This window comes from Lactuca serriola, chromosome 3 (assembly GCF_051521515.1).
Source record: "Lactuca serriola cultivar US96UC23 chromosome 3, Lser_US96UC23_V15, whole genome shotgun sequence".
NCBI lineage: Eukaryota > Viridiplantae > Streptophyta > Magnoliopsida > Asterales > Asteraceae > Lactuca > Lactuca serriola.
Window position 1 is genome coordinate 84,516,266 of NC_136410.1, and position 16,416 is coordinate 84,532,681.

Consider the following 16,416-nt stretch of genomic DNA (forward strand, 5'->3'; position numbering starts at 1 on the left):
AGAATCTAAACACTCGAACACAAGTATCACAAGAACAACAATAATAAAAGTTTTCGGATGTTGAGCATTACCGTCAAACCTGGGCAGTTATGTAATCGTAAGCTGGAATAAATGTAACCTGATCAACTACATTTATTCGAGATGCGATGAACGTGTGCTTCGGAGTGATAGTGGTGTTGCAACAGGTCTGAAACTTACCAACTAGGAATGCTAGAGCCAAACATAAAGCTAAAATACTATAGGAGTATTTTGGAACACTAAAAGATTCACACTAATCCCAGAATCATAATCAGATGATAAGAAGCAAACAAGAAATTAAAATACCATAGGGGTATTTTAGGATCCATAACTAACCTTGTGTGAAGAACTAAAAAGATCCTTATTGATATACCTACAACTACTCAACAGCTTCGGGGTGTGACAGATTGGTATCAGAGCATTGTTTATAGTGAGCTAAGTATATCAATTCATAAAAGATATACAATGTATAAATACAAAGGGATAAAACACTCTGACCAAGAATTATACTTTAAAATATAACCATATTTTACCAAAGTATAATAACATCCAGAATCTAAACACTCGAACACAAGTATCACAAGAACAACAATAATAAAAGTTTTCGGATGTTGAGCATTACTGTCAAACCTGGGAAGTTATGTAATCGTAAGCTGGAATAAATGTAACCTGATCAACTACATTTATTCGAGATGCGATGAACGTGTGCTTCAGAGTGATAGTGGTGTTGCAACAGGTCTGAAACTTACCAACTAGGAATGCTAGAGCCAAACATAAAGCTAAAATACTATAGGAGTATTTTGGAACACTAAAAGATTCACACTAATCCCAGAATCATAATCAGAAGATAAGAATCAAACAAAAAATTAAAATACCATAGGGGTATTTTAGGATCCATAACTAACCTTGTGTGAAGAACTAAAAAGATCCTTATTGATATAGCTACAACTACTCAACAGCTTCGGGGTGTGACAGATTCGTATCAGAGCATTGTTTAGAGTGAGCTAAGTATATCAATTCATAAAAGATATACAGCCTATAAATACAAAGGGATAAAACACTCTGACCAAGAATTATACTTTAAAATATAACCATATTTTACCAAAGTATAATAACATCCAGAATCAAAACACTCGAACACAAGTATCACAAGAACAACAATAATAAAAGTTTTCGGATGTTGAGCATTACCGTCAAACCTGGGCAGTTATGTAATCGTAAGCTGGAATAAATGTAACCTGATCAACTACATTTATTCGAGATGCGATGAACGTGTGCTTCGGAGTGATAGTGGTGTTTCAACAGGTCTGAAACTTACCAACTAGGAATGCTAGAGCCAAACATATAGCTAAAATACTATAGGAGTATTTTGGAACACTAAAAGATTCACACTAATCCCAGAATCATAATCAGAAGATAAGAATCAAACAAGAAATTAAAATACCATAGGGGTATTTTAGGATCCATAACTAACCTTGTGTGAAGAACTAAAAAGATCCTTATTGATATAGCTACAACTACTCAATAGCTTCGGGGTGTGACAGATTCATATCAGAGCATTGTTTAGAGTGAGCTAAGTATATCAATTCATAAAAGATATACAGCCTATAAATACAAAGGGATAAAACACTCTGACCAAGAATTATACTTTAAAATATAACCATATTTTACCAAAGTATAATAACATCCAGAATCTAAACACTCGAACACAAGTATCACAAGAACAACAATAATAAAAGTTTTCGGATGTTGAGCATTACCGTCAAACCTGGGCAGTTATGTAATCGTAAGCTGGAATAAATGTAACCTGATCAACTACATTTATTCGAGATGCGATGAACGTGTGCTTCGGAGTGATAGTGGTGTTGCAACAGGTCTGAAACTTACCAACTAGGAATGCTAGAGCCAAACATAAAGCTAAAATACTATAGGAGTATTTTGGAACACTAAAAGATTCACACTAATCCCAGAATCATAATTAGATGATAAGAAGCAAACAAGAAATTAAAATACCATAGGGGTATTTTAGGATCCATAACTAACCTTGTGTGAAGAACTAAAAAGATCCTTATTGATATACCTACAACTACTCAACAGCTTCGGGGTGTGACAGATTGGTATCAGAGCATTGTTTATAGTGAGCTAAGTATATCAATTCATAAAAGATATACAACGTATAAATACAAAGGGATAAAACACTCTGACCAAGAATTATACTTTAAAATATAACCATATTTTACCAAAGTATAATAACATCCAGAATCTAAACACTCGAACACAAGTATCACAAGAACAACAATAATAAAAGTTTTCGGATGTTGAGCATTACCGTCAAACCTGGGCAGTTATGTAATCGTAAGCTGGAATAAATGTAACCTGATCAACTACATTTATTCGAGATGCGATGAACGTGTGCTTCAGAGTGATAGTGGTGTTGGTACAGGTCTGAAACTTACCAACTAGGAATGCTAGAGCCAAACATAAAGCTAAAATACTATAGGAGTATTTTGGAACACTAAAAGATTCACACTAATCCCAGAATCATAATCAGAAGATAAGAATCAAACAAAAAATTAAAATACCATAGGGGTATTTTAGGATCCATAACTAACCTTGTGTGAAGAACTAAAAAGATCCTTATTGATATACCTACAACTACTCAACAGCTTCGGGGTGTGACAGATTGGTATCAGAGCATTGTTTATAGTGAGCTAAGTATATCAATTCATAAAAGATATACAGCCTATAAATACAAAGGGATAAAACACTCTGACCAAGAATTATACTTTAAAATATAACCATATTTTACCAAAGTATAATAACATCCAGAATCTAAACACTCGAACACAAGTATCACAAGAACAACAATAATAAAAGTTTTCGGATGTTGAGCATTACCGTCAAACCTGGGCAGTTATGTAATCGTAAGCTGGAATAAATGTAACCTGATCAACTACATTTATTCGAGATGCGATTAACGTGTGCTTCGGAGTGATAGTGGTGTTGCAACAGGTCTGAAACTTACCAACTAGGAATGCTAGAGCCAAACATAAAGCTAAAATACTATAGGAGTATTTTGGAACACTAAAAGATTCACACTAATCCCAGAATCATAATCAGATGATAAGAAGCAAACAAGAAATTAAAATACCATAGGGGTATTTTAGGATCCATAACTAACCTTGTGTGAAGAACTAAAAAGATCCTTATTGATATACCTACAACTACTCAACAGCTTCGGGGTGTGACAGATTGGTATCAGAGCATTGTTTATAGTGAGCTAAGTATATCAATTCATAAAAGATATACAATGTATAAATACAAAGGGATAAAACACTCTGACCAAGAATTATACTTTAAAATATAACCATATTTTACCAAAGTATAATAACATCCAGAATCTAAACACTCGAACACAAGTATCACAAGAACAACAATAATAAAAGTTTTCGGATGTTGAGCATTACCGTCAAACCTGGGCAGTTATGTAATCGTAAGCTGGAATAAATGTAACCTGATCAACTACATTTATTCGAGATGCGATGAACGTGTGCTTCAGAGTGATAGTGGTGTTGCAACAGGTCTGAAACTTACCAACTAGGAATGCTAGAGCCAAACATAAAGCTAAAATACTATAGGAGTATTTTGGAACACTAAAAGATTCACACTAATCCCAGAATCATAATCAGAAGATAAGAATCAAACAAAAAATTAAAATACCATAGGGGTATTTTAGGATCCATAACTAACCTTGTGTGAAGAACTAAAAAGATCCTTATTGATATACCTACAACTACTCAACAGCTTCGGGGTGTGACAGATTGGTATCAGAGCATTGTTTATAGTGAGCTAAGTATATCAATTCATAAAAGATATACAGCCTATAAATACAAAGGGATAAAACACTCTGACCAAGAATTATACCTTAAAATATAACCATATTTTACCAAAGTATAATAACATCCAGAATCTAAACACTCGAACACAAGTATCACAAGAACAACAATAATAAAAGTTTTCGGATGTTGAGCATTACCGTCAAACCTGGGCAGTTATGTAATCGTAAGCTGGAATAAATGTAACCTGATCAACTACATTTATTCGAGATGCGATGAACGTGTGCTTCGGAGTGATAGTGGTGTTGCAACAGGTCTGAAACTTACCAACTAGGAATGCTAGAGCCAAACATAAAGCTAAAATACTATAGGAGTATTTTGGAACACTAAAAGATTCACACTAATCCCAGAATCATAATCAGATGATAAGAAGCAAACAAGAAATTAAAATACCATAGGGGTATTTTAGGATCCATAACTAACCTTGTGTGAAGAACTAAAAAGATCCTTATTGATATACCTACAACTACTCAACAGCTTCGGGGTGTGACAGATTGGTATCAGAGCATTGTTTATAGTGAGCTAAGTATATCAATTCATAAAAGATATACAATGTATAAATACAAAGGGATAAAACACTCTGACCAAGAATTATACTTTAAAATATAACCATATTTTACCAAAGTATAATAACATCCAGAATCTAAACACTCGAACACAAGTATCACAAGAACAACAATAATAAAAGTTTTCGGATGTTGAGCATTACTGTCAAACCTGGGCAGTTATGTAATCGTAAGCTGGAATAAATGTAACCTGATCAACTACATTTATTCGAGATGCGATGAACGTGTGCTTCAGAGTGATAGTGGTGTTGCAACAGGTCTGAAACTTACCAACTAGGAATGCTAGAGCCAAACATAAAGCTAAAATACTATAGGAGTATTTTGGAACACTAAAAGATTCACACTAATCCCAGAATCATAATCAGAAGATAAGAATCAAACAAAAAATTAAAATACCATAGGGGTATTTTAGGATCCATAACTAACCTTGTGTGAAGAACTAAAAAGATCCTTATTGATATACCTACAACTACTCAACAGCTTCGGGGTGTGACAGATTGGTATCAGAGCATTGTTTATAGTGAGCTAAGTATATCAATTCATAAAAGATATACAGCCTATAAATACAAAGGGATAAAACACTCTGAACAAGAATTATACTTTAAAATATAACCATATTTTACCAAAGTATAATAACATCAAGAATCTAAACACTCGAACACAAGTATCACAAGAACAACAATAATAAAAGTTTTGGGATGTTGAGCATTACCGTCAAACCTGGGCAGTTATGTAATCGTAAGCTGGAATAAATGTAACCTGATCAACTACATTTATTCGAGATGCGATGAACGTGTGCTTCGGAGTGATAGTGGTGTTTCAACAGGTCTGAAACTTACCAACTAGGAATGCTAGAGCCAAACATAAAGCTAAAATACTATAGGAGTATTTTGGAACACTAAAAGATTCACACTAATCCCAGAATCATAATCAGAAGATAAGAATCAAACAAGAAATTAAAATACCATAGGGGTATTTTAGGATCCATAACTAACCTTGTGTGAAGAACTAAAAAGATCCTTATTGATATACCTACAACTACTCAACAGCTTCGGGGTGTGACAGATTGGTATCAGAGCATTGTTTATAGTGAGCTAAGTATATCAATTCATAAAAGATATACAGCCTATAAATACAAAGGGATAAAACACTCTGACCAAGAATTATACTTTAAAATATAACCATATTTTACCAAAGTATAATAACATCCAGAATCTAAACACTCGAACACAAGTATCACAAGAACAACAATAATAAAAGTTTTCGGATGTTGAGCATTACCGTCAAACCTGGGCAGTTATGTAATCATAAGATGGAATAAATGTAACCTGATCAACTACATTTATTCGAGATGCGATGAACGTGTGCTTCAGAGTGATAGTGGTGTTGCAACAGGTCTGAAACTTACCAACTAGGAATGCTAGAGCCAAACATAAAGCTAAAATACTATAGGAGTATTTTGGAACACTAAAAGATTCACACTAATCCCAGAATCATAATCAGAAGATAAGAATCAAACAAAAAATTAAAATACCATAGGGGTATTTTAGGATCCATAACTAACCTTGTGTGAAGAACTAAAAAGATCCTTATTGATATACCTACAACTACTCAACAGCTTCGGGGTGTGACAGATTGGTATCAGAGCATTGTTTATAGTGAGCTAAGTATATCAATTCATAAAAGATATACAGCGTATAAATACAGAGGGATAAAACACTCTGACCAAGAATTATACTTTAAAATATAACCATATTTTACCAAAGTATAATAACATCCAGAATCTAAACACTCGAACACAAGTATCACAAGAACAACAATAATAAAAGTTTTCGGATGTTGAGCATTACCGTCAAACCTGGGCAGTTATGTAATCGTAAGCTGGAATAAATGTAACCTGATCAACTACATTTATTCGAGATGCGATGAACGTGTGCTTCGGAGTGATAGTGGTGTTGCAACAGGTCTGAAACTTACCAACTAGGAATGCTAGAGCCAAACATAAAGCTAAAATACTATAGGAGTATTTTGGAACACTAAAAGATTCACACTAATCCCAGAATCATAATCAGATGATAAGAAGCAAACAAGAAATTAAAATACCATAGGGGTATTTTAGGATCCATAACTAACCTTGTGTGAAGAACTAAAAAGATACTTATTGATATACCTACAACTACTCAACAGCTTCGGGGTGTGACAGATTGGTATCAGAGCATTGTTTATAGTGAGCTAAGTATATCAATTCATAAAAGATATACAACGTATAAATACAAAGGGATAAAACACACTGACCAAGAATTATACTTTAAAATATAACCATATTTTACCAAAGTATAATAACATCCAGAATCTAAACACTCGAACACAAGTATCACAAGAACAACAATAATAAAAGTTTTCGGATGTTGAGCATTACCGTCAAACCTGGGCAGTTATGTAATCGTAAGCTGGAATAAATGTAACCTGATCAACTACATTTATTCGAGATGCGATGAACGTGTGCTTCAGAGTGATAGTGGTGTTGCAACAGGTCTGAAACTTACCAACTAGGAATGCTAGAGCCAAACATAAAGCTAAAATACTATAGGAGTATTTTGGAACACAAAAAGATTCACACTAATCCCAGAATCATAATCAGAAGATAAGAATCAAACAAAAAATTAAAATACCATAGGGGTATTTTAGGATCCATAACTAACCTTGTGTGAAGAACTAAAAAGATCCTTATTGATATACCTACAACTACTCAACAGCTTCGGGGTGTGACAGATTGGTATCAGAGCATTGTTTATAGTGAGGTAAGTATATCAATTCATAAAGGATATACAGCCTATAAATACAAAGGGATAAAACACTCTGACCAAGAATTATACTTTAAAATATAACCATATTTTACCAAAGTATAATAACATCCAGAATCTAAACACTCGAACACAAGTATCACAAGAACAACAATAATAAAAGTTTTCGGATGTTGAGCATTACCGTCAAACCTGGGCAGTTATGTAATCATAAGATGGAATAAATGTAACCTGATCAACTACATTTATTCGAGATGCGATGAACGTGTGCTTCAGAGTGATAGTGGTGTTGCAACAGGTCTGAAACTTACCAACTAGGAATGCTAGAGCCAAACATAAAGCTAAAATACTATAGGAGTATTTTGGAACACTAAAAGATTCACACTAATCCCAGAATCATAATCAGAAGATAAGAATCAAACAAAAAATTAAAATACCATAGGGGTATTTTAGGATCCATAACTAACCTTGTGTGAAGAACTAAAAAGATCCTTATTGATATACCTACAACTACTCAACAGCTTCGGGGTGTGACAGATTGGTATCAGAGCATTGTTTATAGTGAGCTAAGTTTATCAATTCATAAAAGATATACAGCGTATAAATACAGAGGGATAAAACACTCTGACCAAGAATTATACTTTAAAATATAACCATATTTTACCAAAGTATAATAACATCCAGAATCTAAACACTCGAACACAAGTATCACAAGAACAACAATAATAAAAGTTTTCGGATGTTGAGCATTACCGTCAAACCTGGGCAGTTATGTAATCGTAAGCTGGAATAAATGTAACCTGATCAACTACATTTATTCGAGATGCGATGAACGTGTGCTTCGGAGTGATAGTGGTGTTGCAACAGGTCTGAAACTTACCAACTAGGAATGCTAGAGCCAAACATAAAGCTAAAATACTATAGGAGTATTTTGGAACACTAAAAGATTAACACTAATCCCAGAATCATAATCAGATGATAAGAAGCAAACAAGAAATTAAAATACCATAGGGGTATTTTAGGATCCATAACTAACCTTGTGTGAAGAACTAAAAAGATACTTATTGATATACCTACAACTACTCAACAGCTTCGGGGTGTGACAGATTGGTATCAGAGCATTGTTTATAGTGAGCTAAGTATATCAATTCATAAAAGATATACAACGTATAAATACAAAGGGATAAAACACACTGACCAAGAATTATACTTTAAAATATAACCATATTTTACCAAAGTACAATAACATCCAGAATCTAAACACTCGAACACAAGTATCACAAGAACAACAATAATAAAAGTTTTCGGATGTTGAGCATTACCGTCAAACCTGGGCAGTTATGTAATCGTAAGCTGGAATAAATGTAACCTGATCAACTACATTTATTCGAGATGCGATGAACGTGTGCTTCAGAGTGATAGTGGTGTTGCAACAGGTCTGAAACTTACCAACTAGGAATGCTAGAGCCAAACATAAAGCTAAAATACTATAGGAGTATTTTGGAACACAAAAAGATTCACACTAATCCCAGAATCATAATCAGAAGATAAGAATCAAACAAAAAATTAAAATAGCATAGGGGTATTTTAGGATCCATAACTAACCTTGTGTGAAGAACTAAAAAGATCCTTATTGATATACCTACAACTACTCAACAGCTTCGGGGTGTGACAGATTGGTATCAGAGCATTGTTTATAGTGAGGTAAGTATATCAATTCATAAAGGATATACAGCCTATAAATACAAAGGGATAAAACACTCTGACCAAGAATTATACTTTAAAATATAACCATATTTTACCAAAGTATAATAACATCCAGAATCTAAACACTCGAACACAAGTATCACAAGAACAACAATAATAAAAGTTTTCGGATGTTGAGCATTACCGTCAAACCTGGGCAGTTATGTAATCGTAAGCTGGAATAAATGTAACCTGATCAACTACATTTATTCGAGATGCGATGAACGTGTGCTTCGGAGTGATAGTGGTGTTTCAACAGGTCTGAAACTTACCAACTAGGAATGCTAGAGCCAAACATAAACTTAAAATACTATAGGAGTATTTTGGAACACTAAAAGATTCACACTAATCCCAAAATCATAATCAGAAGATAAGAATCAAACAAGAAATTAAAATACCATAGGGGTATTTTAGGATCCATAACTAACCTTGTGTGAAGAACTAAAAAGATCCTTATTGATATACCTACAACTACTCAACAGCTTCGGGGTGTGACAGATTGGTATCAGAGCATTGTTTATAGTGAGCTAAGTATATCAATTCATAAAAGATATACAACCTATAAATAAAAAGGGATAAAACACTCTGACCAAGAATTATACTTTAAAATATAACCATATTTTACCAAAGTATAATAACATCCAGAATCTAAACACTCGAACACAAGTATCACAAGAACAACAATAATAAAAGTTTTCGGATGTTGAGCATTACCGTCAAACCTGGGCAGTTATGTAATCGTAAGCTGGAATAAATGTAACCTGATCAACTACATTTATTCGAGATGCGATGAACGTGTGCTTCGGAGTGATAGTGGTGTTGCAACAGGTCTGAAACTTACCAACTAGGAATGCTAGAGCCAAACATAAAGCTAAAATACTATAGGAGTATTTTGGAACACTAAAAGATTCACACTAATCCCAGAATCATAATCAGATGATAAGAAGCAAACAAGAAATTAAAATACCATAGGGGTATTTTAGGATCCATAACTAACCTTGTGTGAAGAACTAAAAAGATACTTATTGATATACCTACAACTACTCAACAGCTTCGGGGTGTGACAGATTGGTATCAGAGCATTGTTTATAGTGAGCTAAGTATATCAATTCATAAAAGATATACAACGTATAAATACAAAGGGATAAAACACACTGACCAAGAATTATACTTTAAAATATAACCATATTTTACCAAAGTATAATAACATCCAGAATCTAAACACTCGAAAACAAGTATCACAAGAACAACAATAATAAAAGTTTTCGGATGTTGAGCATTACCGTCAAACCTGGGCAGTTATGTAATCGTAAGCTGGAATAAATGTAACCTGATCAACTACATTTATTCGAGATGCGATGAACGTGTGCTTCAGAGTGATAGTGGTGTTGCAACAGGTCTGAAACTTACCAACTAGGAATGCTAGAGCCAAACATAAAGCTAAAATACTATAGGAGTATTTTGGAACACAAAAAGATTCACACTAATCCCAGAATCATAATCAGAAGATAAGAATCAAACAAAAAATTAAAATACCATAGGGGTATTTTAGGATCCATAACTAACCTTGTGTGAAGAACTAAAAAGATCCTTATTGATATACCTACAACTACTCAACAGCTTCGGGGTGTGACAGATTGGTATCAGAGCATTGTTTATAGTGAGGTAAGTATATCAATTCATAAAGGATATACAGCCTATAAATACAAAGGGATAAAACACTCTGACCAAGAATTATACTTTAAAATATAACCATATTTTACCAAAGTATAATAACATCCAGAATCTAAACACTCGAACACAAGTATCACAAGAACAACAATAATAAAAGTTTTCGGATGTTGAGCATTACCGTCAAACCTGGGCAGTTATGTAATCGTAAGCTGGAATAAATGTAACCTGATCAACTACATTTATTCGAGATGCGATGAACGTGTGCTTCGGAGTGATAGTGGTGTTTCAACAGGTCTGAAACTTACCAACTAGGAATGCTAGAGCCAAACATAAACTTAAAATACTATAGGAGTATTTTGGAACACTAAAAGATTCACACTAATCCCAAAATCATAATCAGAAGATAAGAATCAAACAAGAAATTAAAATACCATAGGGGTATTTTAGGATCCATAACTAACCTTGTGTGAAGAACTAAAAAGATCCTTATTGATATACCTACAACTACTCAACAGCTTCGGGGTGTGACAGATTGGTATCAGAGCATTGTTTATAGTGAGCTAAGTATATCAATTCATAAAAGATATACAACCTATAAATAAAAAGGGATAAAACACTCTGACCAAGAATTATACTTTAAAATATAACCATATTTTACCAAAGTATAATAACATCCAGAATCTAAACACTCGAACACAAGTATCACAAGAACAACAATAATAAAAGTTTTCGGATGTTGAGCATTACCGTCAAACCTGGGCAGTTATGTAATCGTAAGCTGGAATAAATGTAACCTGATCAACTACATTTATTCGAGATGCGATGAACGTGTGCTTCGGAGTGATAGTGGTGTTGCCACAGGTCTGAAACTTACCAACTAGGAATGCTAGAGCCAAACATAAACTTAAAATACTATAGGAGTATTTTGGAACACTAAAAGATTCACACTAATCCCAGAATCATAATCAGAAGATAAGAAGCAAACAAGAAATTAAAATACCATAGGGGTATTTAAGGATCCATAACTAACCTTGTGTGAAGAACTAAAAAGATCCTTATTGATATACCTACAACTACTCAACAGCTTCGGGGTGTGACAGATTGGTATCAGAGCATTGTTTATAGTGAGCTAAGTATATCAATTCATAAAAGATATACAGCCTATAAATAGAAAGGGATAAAACACTCTGACCAAGAATTATACTTTAAAATATAACCATATTTTACCAAAGTATAATAACATTCAGAATCTAAACACTCGAACACAAGTATCACAAGAACAACAATAATAAAAGTTTTCGGATGTTGAGCATTACCGTCAAACCTGGGCAGTTATGTAATCGTAAGCTGGAATAAATGTGACCTGATCAACTACATTTATTCGAGATGCGATGAACGTGTGCTTCGGAGTGATAGTGGTGTTGCAACAGGTCTGAAACTTACCAACTAGGAATGCTAGAGGCAAACATAAAGTTAAAATACTATAGGAGTATTTTGGAACACTAAAAGATTCACACTAATCCCAGAATCATAATCAGATGATAAGAAGCAAACAAGAAATTAAAATACCATAGGGGTATTTTAGGATCCATAACTAACCTTGTGTGAAGAACTAAAAAGATCCTTATTGATATACCTACAACTACTCAACAGCTTCGGGGTGTGACAGATTGGTATCAGAGCATTGTTTATAGTGAGCTAAGTATATCAATTCATAAAAGATATACAACGTATAAATACAAAGGGATAAAACACTCTGACCAAGAATTATACTGTAAAATATAACCATATTTTACCAAAGTATAATAACATCCAGAATCTAAACACTCGAACACAAGTATCACAAGAACAACAATAATAAAAGTTTTCGGATGTTGAGCATTACCGTCAAACCTGGGCAGTTATGTAATCGTAAGCTGGAATAAATGTAACCTGATCAACTACATTTATTCGAGATGCGATGAACGTGTGCTTCAGAGTGATAGTGGTGTTGCAACAGGTCTGAAACTTACCAACTAGGAATGCTAGAGCCAAACATAAAGCTAAAATACTATAGGAGTATTTTGGAACACTAAAAGATTCACACTAATCCCAGAATCATAATCAGAAGATAAGAATCAAACAAAAAATTAAAATACCATAGGGGTATTTTAGGATCCATAACTAACCTTGTGTGAAGAACTAAAAAGATCCTTATTGATATACCTACAACTACTCAACAGCTTCGGGGTGTGACAGATTGGTATCAGAGCATTGTTTATAGTGAGCTAAGTATATCAATTCATAAAAGATATACAGCCTATAAATACAAAGGGATAAAACACTCTGACCAAGAATTATACTTTAAAATATAACCATATTTTACCAAAGTATAATAACATCCAGAATCTAAACACTCGAACACAAGTATCACAAGAACAACAATAATAAAAGTTTTCGGATGTTGAGCATTACCGTCAAACCTGGGCAGTTATGTAATCGTAAGCTGGAATAAATGTAACCTGATCAACTACATTTATTCGAGATGCGATGAACGTGTGCTTCGGAGTGATAGTGGTGTTTCAACAGGTCTGAAACTTACCAACTAGGAATGCTAGAGCCAAACATATAGCTAAAATACTATAGGAGTATTTTGGAACACTAAAAGATTCACACTAATCCCAGAATCATAATCAGAAGATAAGAATCAAACAAGAAATTAAAATACCATAGGGGTATTTTAGGATCCATAACTAACCTTGTGTGAAGAACTAAAAAGATCCTTATTGATATAGCTACAACTACTCAACAGCTTCGGGGTGTGACAGATTGGTATCAGAGCATTGTTTAGAGTGAGCTAAGTATATCAATTCATAAAAGATATACAGCGTATAAATACAAAGGGATAAAACACTCTGACCAAGAATTATACTTTAAAATATAACCATATTTTACCAAAGTATAATAACATCCAGAATCTAAACACTCGAACACAAGTATCACAAGAACAACAATAATAAAAGTTTTCGGATGTTGAGCATTACCGTCAAACCTGGGCAGTTCTGTAATCGTAAGCTGGAATAAATGTAACCTGCTCAACTACATTTATTCGAGATGCGATGAACGTGTGCTTCGGAGTGATAGTGGTGTTGCAACAGGTCTGAAACTTAGCAACTAGGAATGCTAGAACCAAACATAAAGCTAAAATACTATAGGCGTATTTTGGAACACTAAAAGATTCACACTAATCCCAGAATCATAATCAGAAGATAAGAATCAAACAAAAAATTAAAATACCATAGGGGTATTTTAGGATCCATAACTAACCTTGTGTGAAGAACAAAAAAGATCCTTATTGATATACCTACAACTACTCAACAGCTTCGGGGTGTGACAGATTGGTATCAGAGCATTGTTTATAGTGAGCTAAGTATATCAATTCATAAAAGATATACAGCCTATAAATACAAAGGGATAAAACACTCTGACCAAGAATTATACTTTAAAATATAACCATATTTTACCAAAGTATAATAACATCCAGAATCTAAACACTCGAACACAAGTATCACAAGAACAACAATAATAAAAGTTTTCGGATGTTGAGCATTACCGTCAAACCTGGGCAGTTATGTAATCGTAAGCTGGAATAAATGTAACCTGATCAACTACATTTATTCGAGATGCGATGAACGTGTGCTTCGGAGTGATAGTGGTGTTGCAACAGGTCTGAAACGTACCAACTAGGAATGCTAGAGCCAAACATAAAGCTAAAATACTATAGGCGTATTTTGGAACACTAAAAGATTCACACTAATCCCAGAATCATAATCAGAAGATAATAATCAAACAAGAAATTAAAATACCATAGGGGTATTTTAGGATCCATAACTAACCTTGTGTGAAGAACTAAAAAGATCCTTATTGATATACCTACAACTACTCAACAGCTTCGGGGTGTGAGAGATTGGTATCAGAGCATTGTTTATAGTGAGCTAAGTATATCAATTCATAAAAGATATACAGCCTATAAATACAAAGGGATAAAACACTCTGACCAAGAATTATACTTTAAAATATAACCATATTTTACCAAAGTATAATAACATCCAGAATCTAAACACTCGAACACAAGTATCACAAGAACAACAATAATAAAAGTTTTCGGATGTTGAGCATTACCGTCAAACCTGGGCAGTTATGTAATCGTAAGCTGGAATAAATGTAACCTGATCAACTACATTTATTCGAGATGCGATGAACGTGTGCTTCGGAGTGATAGTGGTGTTGCAACAGGTCTGAAACTTACCAACTAGGAATGCTAGAGCCAAACATAAAGCTAAAATACTATAGGAGTATTTTGGAACACTAAAAGATTCACACTAATCCCAGAATCATAATCAGAAGATAAGAAGCAAACAAGAAATTAAAATACCATAGGGGTATTTTAGGATCCATAACTAACCTTGTGTGAAGAACTAAAAAGATCCTTATTGATATACCTACAACTACTCAACAGCTTCGGGGTGTGACAGATTGGTATCAGAGCATTGTTTATAGTGAGCTAAGTATATCAATTCATAAAAGATATACAGCGTATAAATACAAAGGGATAAAACACTCTGACCAAGAATTATACTTTAAAATATAACCATATTTTACCAAAGTATAATAACATCCAGAATCTAAACACTCGAACACAAGTATCACAAGAACAACAATAATAAAAGTTTTCGGATGTTGAGCATTACCGTCAAACCTGGGCAGTTATGTAATCGTAAGCTGGAATAAATGTAACCTGATCAACTACATTTATTCGAGATGCGATGAACGTGTGCTTCGGAGTGATAGTGGTGTTGCAACAGGTCTGAAACTTACCAACTAGGAATGCTAGAGCCAAACATAAAGCTAAAATACTATAGGAGTATTTTGGAACACTAAAAGATTCACACTAATCCCAGAATCATAATCAGAAGATAAGAATCAAACAAGAAATTAAAATACCATAGGGGTATTTTAGGATCCATAACTAACCTTGTGTGAAGAACAAAAAAGATCCTTATTGATATACCTACAACTACTCAACAGCTTCGGGGTGTGACAGATTGGTATCAGAGCATTGTTTATAGTGAGCTAAGTATATCAATTCATAAAAGATATACAGCCTATAAATACAAAGGGATAAAACACTCTGACCAAGAATTATACTTTAAAATATAACCATATTTTACCAAAGTATAATAACATCCAGAATCTAAACACTCGAACACAAGTATCACAAGAACAACAATAATAAAAGTTTTCGGATGTTGAGCATTACCGTCAAACCTGGGCAGTTATGTAATCGTAAGCTGGAATAAATGTAACCTGATCAACTACATTTATTCGAGATGCGATGAACGTGTGCTTCGGAGTGATAGTGGTGTTGCAACAGGTCTGAACTTACCAACTAGGAATGCTAGAGCCAAACATAAAGCTAAAATACTATAGGCGTATTTTGGAACACTAAAAGATTCACACTAATCCCAGAATCATAATCAGAAGATAAGAATCAAACAAGAAATTAAAATACCATAGGGGTATTTTAGGATCCATAACTAACCTTGTGTAAAGAACTAAAAAGATCCTTATTGATATACCTACAACTACTCAACAGCTTCGGGGTGTGACAGATTGGTATCAGAGCATTGTTTATAGTGAGCTAAGTATATCAATTCATAAAAGATATACAGC